The sequence below is a fragment of the Ciconia boyciana genome, chromosome 19, assembly GCF_034638445.1.
Source record: "Ciconia boyciana chromosome 19, ASM3463844v1, whole genome shotgun sequence".
NCBI lineage: Eukaryota > Metazoa > Chordata > Aves > Ciconiiformes > Ciconiidae > Ciconia > Ciconia boyciana.
Window position 1 is genome coordinate 2981588 of NC_132952.1, and position 12072 is coordinate 2993659.

The window sequence follows — 12072 nt, forward strand, 5'->3', positions numbered from 1 at the left end:
GGCTGAAAGGAGTAAAGGCTTTTGATCAAATACTGATACTACTTCTCTATTCCTTCCTGCTCAAGGGTATACTGGCTCTTCAGAGGCTTAATTTGAAGACTCGCCCTGCTACTGATTGGAGGATGTAACTTTAAAAGTCATGGTGGAAGTCCACAGTAATCTTAGGCTGAGGGCTAGAGCATGAAGGTGAGTTTATTTTCAGTGAGACTGCTTGTTTGTCTTTTCTTGTATTTTTTATTTCTTTACAGATTTTTGCTTGGTTTTGTGTAGTGATAAAGTAGGAATGTTGTATACCTGAGATTATTTTCTTGGTTTATACTTAGCTTAATTGAAGATTTTTAAAAGCTTTTTTGATGTATTTTAGTATTAAATGCTTATTCTTGAACAGCTTTTTTATGCATGGTTTTTAAGCCTTAAATTGTTTCTGATTGCTCAAAAATATAATTTTATTTCTTATTGTTTAGAAATGTAATGCTAAACCAATATGAAATTCTTTACAGCTGTATAATCATTTATGAAGACTACCTAACTCTGTGTTGTTTTTCACACTTACTACTTATTCTGTTAACTACTTTTTGTTGTACTCTGTTACACTGTAGGTAAAGAAGGGACTCTTGAAAAGCTGGAGCTCTGAACTAAGTAGAAACAGTCTTTTCTCAGGTAGCTCATTCCACCTGTTTGTTTTTGTGTATGTAACTGCTACTAATGTAATGTTATAGTTTTATGATAGCAAAAGCTAATACCTTCAGAAAAGCTTTTAGCTTCTTGGAAGGTTTGCATTATGAATGTTAGAAGAATTTTGAATGCTTAGATAAACTATTACTCAAAGTTTTATTTTTTTAGTCTGTTAGTTAATAAGACTTCAACTATAACTGTTAGAGTAAGTAAAAACAAAGAATTTAAATGTTGAAGAGTTTGCTAATCGATCTCTAAGACAAGATAGGCTTTTAGATCAACTTGTATTTATTTTATCTATAAACTAAGGAACTTGCACTTGTAGGTGTTTTAGAGAAGTATTAGTTCATTTTTTTCAGTCAAAATTCTCAGAGTAGAAAACAGTAATATTCATTCAGTATCTGTATGAAATGTAGCTGTTATAAGCATATTATGTGTATAATTGCAAAAAGTGGGAAAAAACTTGTCTGGTGCTGTCAATTTATCAATAATTTTGGTAGCGAACAGTTAGAACATTATCAGAATGAGCTGTGTGTAGTCCTGGTCTTCCTCTAGGTATTCCTAAGCCATTTCCTCAACTGTGTCAGCTATTTGGTAGTAAATATGCTGTTGTACCTGTATCCTGTCTATTTCTGTTCTTATGCAAATGGGTGCACAGTCTCTTCTAGGCTTGATATTTGCAATTTTTAGTTTGAAATATCCCGCAAGACCTTTGAAAGCATATAAGGATACTCAGTGCATTAAAGAAATCACCTGACCAAAAAACTTCATTTTAAACTGTTAAGCATCACTACTACATATATATATAGTAAAGGGTTCTCATTTAGTACTGCATAGTATAGTGTTTCTATTTATGTCTTACAGCAGATTCTTTTTCTTTCCAAAATTCAGGATGACAGAAGTAATACGAAGAAAAGCTAAAGCATGAAAGAAAAGTGAGAGGAAAGAGGTAGGGTACTTCTGTCTGCTAGAAATCCTAACAACAGTTTCCAAAATATTGTACTGAGTCTGTCTGCCCACAACCCAGCCCCTGCCTCACAAAAATGAATGAATAATAAAAATATTTATGACAAGAAGCCCATTATCTGTGTGCTAGATCTCCTCATGCCTGTGAGAATGCCTGTGATGAATATTAGCTTGTGGGTGTAATAGTGCAAGTACTAACCTGACAAAGTTAGTATAGGAACTTCTACTGTACATAATAGAATAAGTGAACACACAAGAGATGCAAATAAGCCACACTGCAAATATAGCTGTATCTATGTCAAATGCTTGGTGAACCTGTTATAAGGGTATCCTTCAATAATAATAATATGCTAGTTGTGTGTGATAATAAATCATGTAGAAAATACACACTTTGCTTTGGGAAGTGCTTGAAATACCTTCAGTGTTGTTGTTAAGCTGTTTAATAGTAATACTGATCTCTTTGGGTGTCAGTGGGACTCATTAAACCAAGAGGGTAGACAAGAGGCAGTAAAATTGCTTTGTAGAATTGTTATATTGCTCGTGCAGTGACTTGTAATGGATTAAATTCTATGATCATCTTCGCAGATTTCTACTGCCTTTTGAGACACAAGAATAGGGAGTAATGGGATATCCACAAACACAAACTTCCACTTTATCTGTGAAAGAAGACTTGAAGAAACCTGAGGCATAAGGCATGATTTGTCAGCTCAATATTACATGTATTGAACTACAGGATTCCAATTATTCTACCTAGGGGCCTCACTGGTAATTTCACAGCCTGTGTATTTTTGGCTTATCCCATCACTCTTGCTCTAAGCAGCTGTGCTTTGCTCAAGTGTTAATAGACACTATTGTTTTGCAACTAGCTGTCACTTAACCAAGTTCTGTATATTTAGCCTGCATGCCTTGAGTAAAATACCTCTGTACCTTCAGTACAACTATTTTTGCATATGCTTCTAATGTAGTGAGACCTGTAATCCTGTAATGAAGTATGTTTTTCCCTGTTTTCTTGTTGATTATCCAAGTTCCAAATCACTTACACTTTTCTGTGCTGCTGTGATTCAGTTAATATATAGCTTTTAAAAGTGAAAGGTGGACCAGAAAGATGCTGGTATTTTACATTTCTTTAAAAGAAAGAGTGTTAGGGCTATGTGAGGTAGTTGAATCTGGCATATGTCCTTCTGATTAAAAATGTATTAATTTGTTTCATTAATAACTGCTGCTTTTCACAAATAAAATGTTAGGTGTTTTTTCAGTACTTTGCTTGAAACAAAACACTACCAAAGGGAAAACTTGGATGAGACTCACTCCTGTTATGCTGTAAGGCCTTACTAACGTTTGAAAGAAGACTGAGGATCTGTGTAGTATGGGCAGTATGTTTTTAAAGCTGTGGTAGGCTCCAACAGGACAGAATCTTTGTCAAAGTTCAAAGCTACATTTCTTACTGGAAATAGGTAGTGTTTATCTCAACTGTGATAACCAAAGTACTGACACAAATGGAGTTTTATGTGCATGAACGCATTTGTAGTTTAAGAGTGTCATTGCTTATTTGTAAAAGGTGAAAAAGGATGTAGGGGAGCAAAATGCTGTTTTATCTCTGGCCTGGGATTAATATTGCTAGTTTGGAGTCATTGAATAGTAGAAACTCACATTATTTATAAATATTTTAGCATGTCACTCTTGATATAGAAGTCTTCCATGTATGAATCCTAGGGCTCTCAAGCTGCTCATTTAAATTATAAATGTCTCTATAAAGCTTACTGCAACATGCTACCTTCTTAGAGTGAGAAATGCTTTAGCAGACCAATCACTCCTTGTTTTCAGAGGGGTCCAGAACCAGTGAGGCTAATGGACTGGCAGCATTAAAAAGGCAGGTGATGGATTTTGGCTAATTGTGAGGGGAACATGAAGGAAACATCCATTGTTACAATAAAAGTACAGCTTCCAATATCAACCTTGTCTCAAACACTCTTGTTCTATAACTTAGTCACTTCCTTATGGTATTCTTCACTTGTATCAGGGCACATCTGTGACTGCTAATACTGTTTTTCCAGACCCCATCATTCAATCACACTGAACAGGAACAAACTGTCTAGTTTTGGTATAGTTTGTGCTGGTCTTTGTTCCTCTCTTCCCCTTGTTTATTGCCAGATAGACTTCTCAATTTTCTTTGCCTGGAAATTTTTGCTGCTGTTGATTATGTTGTGTAGGCACTTATTTGTGCTTGAAATTTAGGTAGATCTGGCAATGTGTGTACAAGTCATCTTTATTTTCCCTGCATTTATGTTGAGAATATATACCACCTGGTGGTGTTCAGTGGACTTGCACTTCAATTTACACTATTTCTGGTGGTCAGAGAAGCCTACAAATCTTTAGTTGATTAAAGTTTTGAACACTTAAATATTTTGAATTCTGAAAGTATCAGTATTGCTGCTGTTGTGCTCTCTAAAATAATGAGTTAGCCTTTCAGGTTACCTGGGTGTGCTTAAGCACACTTGGGCACATAATACCAGCACACAGTAGAGACAAATACTAGCAAAAACACTTTTGTAAATCTGGATGTCTGACTGCATATATTCAGGGTGACTGAAAAGATGATGCTTATGTGGTTAAAAACAGGGAACTTCTTGTATGTAGAAGTCTTAGTGAGCCATGGCAGGAAAAAATATTTCTAGAAAAGATTTTTTCCTCATCAGAGGATCTGAAGTAGCCTTGAAACTAGCTAGACCCAATATGGCCAATTCTTCCCTTGTTAATTGGAGCAAGGTCTCTATCAACACTTCCTGTGCTATTCTGGTTTGTCCTTATAAACATAGGAGACAATGTGCTGCATATTATGGCTTGAACTAATAATTTCCCTGGGAAAGACTGATAGAGTTGAACTGCTAGGGTTACTGGTTACTTAGTAGCTCTGAATTTAAGTAATATTACAATTTTTTTCTAAAAGAGTGTTTTTGGCAGATAAAGAATTGGCTGAACTACTAAGATATTTAGGTAACTTGTGCTTGAAATGTCCTGGGAAATGAGTCTCTTAAAACTTAAGCACTTAAGTATGCCTGTATCTTTCACGTCCTTCTAGTTTAGGTGATCCTTTCTAACTTAGCCTCAAGGTGCTTCACAGTCCTTATTTTTACTTCTGCTTTCTACAGCCTGGGTCATCATTGTACCAGTAGCAGGTTTTGTTATAAAATTCTAATTTTTCACAACCTAAAGCAGTGTCCAAGCTTATCACTGAAGTTTTACACTACTCACAAATGTCTTGCACTTTGCTTGTTGTTCTTGTCTGAGTTCACTGCTTGCCTATTATACTGTACATAAGTTCCTCATCTGCTGGCCAACAAATGCTTTTTTCCTATAGCTATGGAAAGGTTCCTTTTCAAGACCACTTTATGGAATTGATGATATGGTCATACCTAGTTAGTCTTAGCTATTTGGCTGCCATATGCATGCTCCAAGTGGCCTTCCCACAATTCCTGTAGGACTGACTCTAGCAAAAAGGTAACCAGGATATCTGATGGGGCAGGGTAACGGTGTCAGGTCAGTGAAGTCAGTTCACTACCTCTTGATCACAGGGTATGGAACCTAAGATTTCATCTTCTCCATTTTACAGAACGGGTGACTTCAGTCCAAGACTGAATAGACATGCTTCTCTTGAACATTGCCCTCTCTAGAACTTGACAGCTGCTGAGGTCTTTAGCCCATCAGGTAAGTTATGTAGGACTTAGTAGGAGTAGTACTCAGGTGATGACTAGTAACTGGTTAAAATTCATCTGTGTTAATTATACCAATGGTGACACAGGGATAAAGATAAGTCCATTTAAATTTAGGTAAATTTAAATTTATCAACTGACACTGGATGGTATCCATTGCAAACTAGAGCAGATGTTTTAGGACTGCCTCTGTAAATGGATTCAAACACTACAGGATTGGGTTCAGAAAATGGATGATCATGAGTTTCTTAGCTGAATTAATCACTTAAACTTAAACACAAGAAATATTTATGTTGAGAGAAGATGCTGGCAGTACTCTGTGGAAGGGAAAGCATAGTAAGAATAGTGTTTAACTCTTGTTTTGGCTGCCTACTACTTGTGCAGTGACAAGCTGGCTCTGAGGATGAAATAGCACTGAGTATGGAGGAAGGATCTGGTTGTTGTCTGTACTACTGTTTCTTCCCACATCTAGCAACTGGATCAGCTAAACTCTTGAGGTGCTGTATAGATGGTGTAGGCATACTCTGTGAAACCAATATGTAAATTTGGTTTTGTTGGAAGCATTTTAAAAATAATATCAGGCTTGATGGCTAGGAGGCCATATATAATAATCTGAAACTTTTCTATTGTGAACACGTTCATTTTTCTTGTAAAAATGCCTTCAGTAGTTCTTACCACTAGCTGGTGCTAGGATACAGTTTACTGAGTATGCAGTCATGGTGCATCTGCATTATTAGCCTGCAGTGAGGAGTCTTTTATTTTAGTATTCAGCTTGTGTATTTCTTTATATATTGCTTCTTGTCAGATGTATCAAATCTTAAGTCATTCTTGTAGTTCTTGCTCAGTTTTCTGCTTGAAATGCAAGCATGCTTTACCTTCTCAGATACTTCTATTACTTTTCCACTCAGTCAATCAAGCATGCTTATTGTGGAAGTAAGCTAATTATTAATCATGACAAAATGAGCTAGAAAAATCCATCAGGGAAAATTGTTTTCAAGGAGTAACTTCATAATTATGAGTTAAACATTTCTTAAGTTCAGCACTTCTAGGTTTAAATGAACAGATGGCAGGGTTTGCCTCCCTGTGAGTTGTGGTTAATAGCAATGTATGTTTTCATAACCTCATTAATATTTTGTCACTTGCAAAGAGACAGATCTTAGTGCCGGGAGTAGTTTCCTCTGGCTAAGTCCAGCTCTGCATCACAGAGGTAACTTTATGTAGCAATTTATACTGTGTAAATTCTTTCACTACTTTACTATAAAGCAAAGGCTGCCTGTTAAATGTAAGCTGTATTTTATTATATAATTTACCTTTAAGGGCTGGGTTTTAGGTCAAAAATCTCTTGTACCACGAATTTCTAAAGCAATGTTTAGGTTGAGAAGTGGACTTTTCTTAATTCTCTTTGTATAAACAGTTTGTATGGGTGTAGGCAGGAAAACACTGACAGTTCTGCAAATGGCTGTCCCTTATTTCTCAGCAAATTGCATCAGTGCAAAGTGCACAGGAGAGGACATTCCTTCAAGAAGGAAGCTAACATGTGTATGCTATGCTTGGTTATTACTGCTTATTCAACTGCTGTGTTTTTTTTTGCAAAATGGTAGATAGGAAATGAGGAAAACCTGACATTCCCATCTCTTTTCCCTTGAGTGCACCTGCTGAACCTGCTAATTCCTTCCCTGTTTCCTGCATAGGATGAATCAAAAATGTCATGAGGCAAAATATCCACAGGACTCTAAAGGAATGTGTTATTTGAAGATAACATGGTTGATAAAAGCAGGAAATGGGAGTTGCTTCCCAGCTCAGATGAGACATACAGTACTAATTTCCTAAGAGAAACATCAGTACATTTAAAATTGCCTTGTTAGAAGATGTTTAGTCATTCCAGAGTAGCAGAAAGTAATTACAACCTTATCTTCCAATAGGAAAGGGAGCAAAGTAAGAGTGATACTGATACAATGCAGCAACAATTCCAATAAAACCTGGGTAAAAACAGAAGCTCCTTCTGGCTTTTGAGGGGGAAAAATTGTAGAAAGAATCTGTCCTATTCTTCAGAGAACCCCTCTGTCTTCTTTCTCCTGTGCAGAACAGGAAGCTACTGATGTTTTAAGAAAATGAATTTCTCTGTACTATAATAAGCCCTTAAAGTCACTCTTCCTACAAGAAGACTGCCATCTGGTAACAACTTAAAGGCAATACTGACCAGCAACTGAGTTAAATCATTGACTAGAAGTGGATGAACCTAAGTCCTTATTAAAACACTTCCTTCTTCCCTCCCTAATAACTGCAAGAGCAGCCCAGGATGAATTAAGTGGTTCCTTATCCTTGTGTTAGTGCTGTGAGATCCCACAGAAGACTTGAGAACTATGATTCTGTGATAACCTGAAGTGTAGGCTGGGAAAAGATCAGATTGACCTAGAGCCCCTGTATGCCTGACCTTGGACAAATTATTTTTTTGAGACAAACTTCTAATCTGTCATAATGAAACATTTTTAAGAATTTTTTTCACCTGATGCAAGTTTATCTGAATACTGATGTGGCTTAACATATGAAATAGCCCCCACAGGTGGGCAAGTCCATTGTTTCATTTTAGCTCAATCTGGAAATGTGAATGAAAATCAAATTTTAGTGAAGACAATGTTTTGCAGTTCTCTACTTTCCCTACTCCTTCCATTTTCCACTTTTTCATGGATGGCACTGTATGGTTTTGGTTTTGAACTCTCAAAATCAATCATCCTTGCCCAACTGCTTTCTGGAAACAGAACACAACCTTGAAAATGCATGGAATGTGCAGCACTCCTTGCCTGCTAAGACACTTGCCAATTTAGCATTTACCAGCGTCTGAAAATCTGACTTCTCCAGCCTGGAAGAGCCTAACAAGCTACATGATTGAATAGGGATCTTTGTGTTGCAGTCCAACTGTTTGTTGCAGAGCAGGGGGAGCTGTGGGTTTGGTCTGAGGCCTAAATCCACAAGGCCTGGACAAAGACACATGGCTAGTGTGATGCTGGGTTTATTTATACGTAAATGCCTCCATGCTGCAGCTGTGAAAAAAGTACAAAGCACTAATTCAAACTTCTCATTATGGCATGTAGTGTCAAGTTACATATCCACTGTTACCTTCTATATCCATCAGTAGATGTCTAACAAAACTAGATGCTGAGAACTTCAGTGTGATTAATACTTTAGGTTAAAAAAGCTGTCTGGCAAAGGATGGGTATGGTTAATCTGATACTTCATCTAGTTAAGTAGATGAGTATAAATAGCCATAACAATGTCTTCAGGCATGGTGTAGGCCAGTTTTGACTTAAGCTTTAAATTGCAGTGGTTCAGTGGTATCTACACTACAAAACTTCAGATGGTGGAGGGGAGTTATTTTTAGATGGAATGGTTGTTGATCAAAAATAATCAGAGCATACTTCTGACCTGAGGGTTCTTGGATTCAGTAAGTTGCTTTTTTTCCCCTGTGTCCTTTGTTGCCATCTTATATTAAAGAATATTAAGGATCAAGTTATCATAAAACATAATGAAACATCACTTCATTTGAACTAATGCGAAGCTGTGAGAGGACTAATGTTTAAAGATTCCTGGGTTGGTGGCTTTTCCCTTACCTGCAGTTATAACCCTTGGCAAATCGTACTCTCCTGAACTGGAGGTAGTACTTGCTATCCTCATGTGAATGACACATCAGTGCTTTTGAGTTTGAGGTTGTACTTACTTTTTAATGAAATAATATATAGTTAAGGTACTTGCAATAGCATACTGCAGGTGCTCTTAAAATAGTGAGTATATTTAAAAGCAATTGCTGCATGTTTTAATTGGTATTTAACTATAAATTAACACTTTTTAAATTTATAGGAGTAACTTGATCTCCATAATTCTTCTGGTTCATACTTAATTATTGCTAGTTTTATTGAATTCATTCTTCTGACATTTTCTGTTCTTATAGTGAAAACATGCCTTAGATGAACTCTTGTAAGAATTGCTGTACTGATGCCTAGAAGTATTATAAATATTGATGCATCAAGTCATTGCTTTCATAGTATACTACTGCTGTATATCTTCCTTGCAGACACAAATACAAGGGGACAACTATGTTTATGATATTTTTTAGTGACATCTGGCATTCTCACAGGAAGCCTGGTGCCTGCTTGTCTGTTAGGGAGAGCCACTTTCATGACTCAAAGCCAAGCTGCAAAAGGGAACATTATTGTTACTAACTATAAAGGAATGAATGTGATCAGGAGTAAGGACTTTAAGTTAAAAGCAAGTGTTGATATATTGAATGTTGTTCCCTGTGAATAAAAATCAAACCTGGCCAGCTGGTGAAAGCATGGAGCTGTTGTTTCCTGATGTGTTCTCATGCATAGGAAGTCTCCTGACCTTGGGCCTTGATTCTGCAAGCATGTATACCGATCATTCATTTCAGCTTACAGAAGTATTTGCCCTAGGACAATGTGCTGTTTGACTTCTTGCAAAGCAGAAAAGATCCCATCTTCCACATCAATTCTTCTAAAAAACACATAGCTTGTGTTCAACCTACCTTTGAAGTCCTGGACTAGTAATGGGAAGCTAGATAATACAAGTCAATGAAAGCTCAGTCACAGAACACTGCAGTAGTTTGCCTATGGAACATAGACTAAAAATCCATGCAGAGGTCTATATTTCTAGAATGTTTGTATCATGAAGTTACAGAAGGGAGCTACACTAAGAATTTTTCAGTATCGTATAGAATACATAAATATGACAAAGACTTTAATGAAGAAGCCATTGTTTCTTGAGGTTTGCTTGAAGCTGAAGGGAATGTTCTACACTTGAGATTTCTAGGCAGCAAGGTGGTATGAATCATCAGAATATCAAATGTATCAGTGTAGCAGCAGTTGCTGTTTCTTCATGTTGACAGAATAATGGAGGTCTTCTGATTCTTCAGAGCCCTTGCTTTCTTCAGCCATATACTGAGTATCCTGTACTCTAGCTGATGATTGGAAGGAAATTAATGTCTTCACATTTTTGCAGGTTCAGATTTAGTACAGCCCAATATTTAATGCTGAGTCTCCAGTGCTGGAAGCCCCCCAGATTATGTTTCAGTGGAGCATGGGCTATTTGGTTAGGGGTTGATTCCACCTAAGATTAATAAAACTTTCTTTAAACTAGAGGGCAGAATATAAAGGCACATTAAGACCAGAAAACATAGATAGTTGGTATATGAAGTTAAAATGGCTCTTAGTGAGAGATTCTGGAGTAGGAGCAAAACACAGTTTACTTGAGCAGAATGCAGTCTGTACAACTGGTGTTCCGTACATGATCCAGGAAAACTCAAAACTTCCCAAAAAGGTTGTCTGCTCTAATGCTATGCATTTTTTCAAATGGAGTCTTGTTACTTCTGGCTTAACCAATATTCGGAACAGGCATAAGAACAGTTTTCTCTTTTTTTTGTGGTATTTGCAAGTTAGCAGCAACTGAGCTGGTGCAGAAGAAACTGGTGACACCTGTGCTATTTCCAACAATGGTTAAATAATTCGTAATTCCATACGGCATGCATTTGGTCAGACATCAAGTGCATCTTACAGTGTAGTTTCCAGTACAGACAAGAAATTGTTAAATCTCAAGTAACAGAAATGTCTATTCTTTTATGTTGCCACAATAAGAAAAAGCTGTAGTCTTCATGCTTTCACATGAGTTTACATGCAGTTTTAGCTATTCATACAAGTCACAGAAGCAAACAGAACAGTCAAGCATGAAACTTGGTCATAATTCTCTTTGAAAAACCAGTGGGATGTATGGACACTTGGAAACAAAATACCTGAAGTAATCTGGCCCCCTTTAAGTACTGTAACCTAAAAGTACAGGGGCAAAAGATGCTAGTGTGAAAAGTTAAACTCTTTCTAGCCAAGACAAATGTCTTCAACTGAACTGAGTCACAGGAACCCGAAAGTGTATTAAGGTGTGTGTGAATTGTATTTCAGGGATGGAACCTCATGTGCTCATCTGTAAGAGCCTGCAGACGTGCTTTCTTGAAAGATAACTGATTTAATATACCGGAAATTTCAGAATTGATTGGGTAAATGGCATGACTTTGTTACATGAGTAATGCTGCAGAATGCAGTGAGTTAGAGGTAAAAAATTTACTGACACTTAAATAAAGATGCCTTTAAAAAAAATAAGTTAAACTGAGGTCCTGTGGCTTTAACAGTAGTGAAAACTTTGCAGCCTACGTTGAGCCCACTTTTGGGCCTTGGATTTTGTAGTTTAAAAATGCCCAATACTAACTGAGCATTAGTAAAGAACTGACTTAAGATATACACTGGGTTTAAACTTGTTATAGATTTTTTTAGATAGTGCATACATGACTTTGTACAGTGGTATTATTAATTTTTCCCTTTTTTATGCAGCTTTTGAGTGTAAGTGGAAATAAATCAAATGAAATTATGCTGGAGGTGACATACAAATGTATTATTCCATGGTTTGTACTACTGTACACAAATTCTGGGATGCATATGCTCTGATACCTGAGGTTTCACTGCATGGGATTAGTACTTAAATCCAAACACATGGAAATTTCTTAATGTTAGTTGCATCCTTGGGTGGGTGCATACATACTCTATAATTTCACTCTACATGTAACAACCTTAATTGTGTTTTATCAGAGTAGACTCTCAAAACAAGGTATACAAGTAAAGGTATAATTCAATTTCATTATAAATTGCCTACCTGTGGATACTGC

At 36.7% G+C, this 12072-nt stretch overlaps 2 protein-coding genes across 6 annotated transcripts in view; both read left to right on the top strand.

The window, feature by feature from the left end:
- The window catches only part of LRRC38 (leucine rich repeat containing 38), a 68329-nt gene that overhangs the window by 1785 nt on the left and 54472 nt on the right, over positions 1 to 12072 (top strand). The window contains exons 2-6 of the transcript XR_012045802.1: positions 66 to 186; positions 600 to 660; positions 1567 to 1624; positions 2227 to 2406; positions 5252 to 5346. The gene's annotated coding sequence lies outside the window, so the exon portion shown is untranslated. The remainder of the gene's footprint in view (positions 1 to 65; positions 187 to 599; positions 661 to 1566; positions 1625 to 2226; positions 2407 to 5251; positions 5347 to 12072) is intronic.
- DHRS3 (dehydrogenase/reductase 3) overlaps positions 1563 to 12072 on the top strand; it is a 190273-nt gene continuing 179763 nt past the window's right edge. For 2 of the 5 annotated variants that reach the window (XM_072883798.1, XM_072883801.1), the window contains exons 1-2: positions 2372 to 2406; positions 5252 to 5346. The gene's annotated coding sequence lies outside the window, so the exon portion shown is untranslated. Of the gene's footprint in view, positions 1625 to 2226; positions 2334 to 2371; positions 2407 to 5251; positions 5347 to 12072 lie in introns of those variants that run through there. The other 3 variants (XM_072883800.1, XM_072883802.1, XM_072883799.1) reach the window with 3 other exon arrangements.